Source organism: Bolinopsis microptera, chromosome 5 (genome assembly GCF_026151205.1).
Source record: "Bolinopsis microptera isolate Bmic1 chromosome 5, MBARI_Bmic_1.0, whole genome shotgun sequence".
In the NCBI taxonomy this organism is placed as follows: Eukaryota; Metazoa; Ctenophora; class Tentaculata; order Lobata; family Bolinopsidae; genus Bolinopsis; species Bolinopsis microptera.
Genome location: NC_087076.1, coordinates 2,267,687 through 2,270,301, shown reverse-complemented (window position 1 = coordinate 2,270,301; position 2,615 = coordinate 2,267,687).

Genomic DNA, 2,615 nt, shown 5'->3' with positions numbered 1-2,615 from the left:
TAGACTCAGACTGGTGGGGGAAAGTTGTAAAAAAAATAACACTGGCGTTCTATATATTGACATATATTGATCATGCGCAGTATCACATTACAGTATTATAGTATTAAAACTATTCTTGATTATATTTTTTTCAAATCAATCGTTAAGACTAAATTGATCATTAGAACCACCCGGGGCACTGTCCCGGTTTACAATGTATTAATTTACTTGTAGCCTACCTATGTGACCTATGCACTTACTTGTAGCATGATAATATCCATAAACTGGACAGAAACACAAAACCATAAGCCACAAAAAACAACAGTAAATGGGGTAAAAAAAAAAAGGTGGTAAAGGAGGTTTAGTTATAAAAATCTCTTTATTTTCTCTTACATTTCTTGGAAATAAAGATAACAAAACATCCCGATCCCGATCCTCCTGAATTAAATTGTTATAAAAAATAATCTAATTTGATTACAAAGCATGCAAATTATCTGACATTTATCTCTTTCAGTGAGTGACGAAGATTTTGTTGTTACCAAACGAAATGGGGACGTAATGCTAAAGGAAAAAAGAGGTAAATTTTGCAAACAGGTTTTTAAATTAATCAAATTCTAACATTAAAGAATTATATTGATTGAAATAAATTTTCGTGCACATACAGAATGAATGGTTAATAATTTAATATATATGTAGACCAAGGTCTGTGCACGGGATGCTTCCTGGAAGAATCCAGTTCTTTTAGCGGGGGCACCCTACCTAAAGCCAAATTGAGATATAATAATCATATTCCTAGAGAAATAATCAGAAATCGAATACCAATCAAATAATATGATATATAGGAGTAGTAACCATATTTACTATGCAAAATGCCCCAACCACATAGTGTAAATTTATATAGATATTCAAATTCCATATCACATTAAACCTCAATAGTCAATAAAATAGCCTAAGCAAAATTAAATAACTTCTTATATACGATACCTTACTGTCATCTCAAATTAATTAAACATTTTAAGTCTGTTAACCAGAGAATAACTTTCAAACCTAATGCAAGGTGAAATAATTTAGATGCAGTTAATGAATGCCTAATGTGGAGTATCTCATCTGTCCAATGTCCTTGTAAAAACAGTCTGTTACAAGAGATATGAGTACTAATATTAACACAATGAACATGTTGGTAATTAAAGTTGGGAACAGAATGAACGAGATCCCATTCCTTTTAAAGTAAACAGTAAAACTGTTTTCAGGAAAAAGCGCGAGAAAAAACCCTAGGGGGAAGGGAGCGAAAATTTAAAGGGGGGGGGGACATCGGGCCCCCTTATTTTTTGAAAAATTTTCATTTTACCCACACTTTGGGGCCCGGGGGGGGAAACTCTTTTGGGTTTGGGAAAGTGGGGTTCCCCATTTTATTTTAAACCGGGTTTTAAATTTTAAAAACCCTTTCCCTTTTCCAAAGTCCCCCCTTATTTTTTCCCTGGTTATAACCCCCCTGTAAAACGGGGAAAAAAAAAACCCAAACCCCCCCCTTTAATTTTTTTTTCCTTAACCGGGGTTTCCTTTTGTCTGGGGTTTGGGATTTGTTTTATTAAATTGGGACTTTTTTGGGGTTTTTTTTCCTGTCAAACCTTTTTTTTCCCCCCCCCCAAAAGGGGGGCCCCTTTGCCACCCGGGGGACCCTGCCCAAACCCACCTTGCAAAAAAATAAAAAAGTTTTTTTCCCTCCCCAAAAGGATTTTAAAATTCAAAACCCCTTAAATTTGAAAAAAAAATACTTTTTTTCCCGGTTTTAATTTTTTTACATTTTTTGTTGTAAAAAAAATTTTTTTTAAATTTTAATTATTTTTTAATTAATAGGGGGTTTTTATTTTTTTTAAAGGGACGTTTTTTTTTCTTTTTTATTAATTAAAAACCCGGTTTATTTTTTGGAAATGTAAAAACTTTGAGTTTAAAAAATTTTTCCCCCTAAAAAAAAGAAATCGCCTAAAAAAAACAAGTTTTTTAGCTTATTTTTTCAGGACTACAAAAGGGGGGTAATTACCAAAAGGGGAACTTTTTCAAAACCCCCTTTAAATTTCTTGTCAAAAAAAAGGGAAGGGCGGGGTTTTAAACTTTTGGGGGAAAATTTTTTAAAAACAAAAAATTTAGCCCCCAAATTTATTAAATTTCCCAAAAAAAAATTTTAAAAAAGCCCCTTGGGCCGGGTCCCCCGGGTGGGGCCCAAAAAGAAAGAAAACCCCTCTTTCAAAAACACCCCCAACGGCCGGGGCCCCTTGAAAACACATTTTTTGTTTTGGGAATCTTTCTTGATGAAAGATCTTATTCGGCGTTTTCCGGGGGCCTTTTTTTGGGCTTTCCCCGGGCCTTTTCCAAAGTTCCGGGGAAAAAATTAAACATGGGAAAGGGCCAGTTTTCCAAAAAAGGTAGTCCTCTGGGGGTTTGTAAAAATCGTGGAAAATTTTCATCTTTTTTTTTTTTTAAAATTATTTTTTTATTTTTTAAAATTTTTTTTTAACATTCTAAAATTTTTTTGGTTTTCTTTTTTTTGCCCCCACTTTTTTTCCCCCGGCCTTAAAATTTTTCCTTAATTTTCGGGGGCCCCTTTTGGGTTTTCTTTTTTTTTAAAAAAAGCAAAA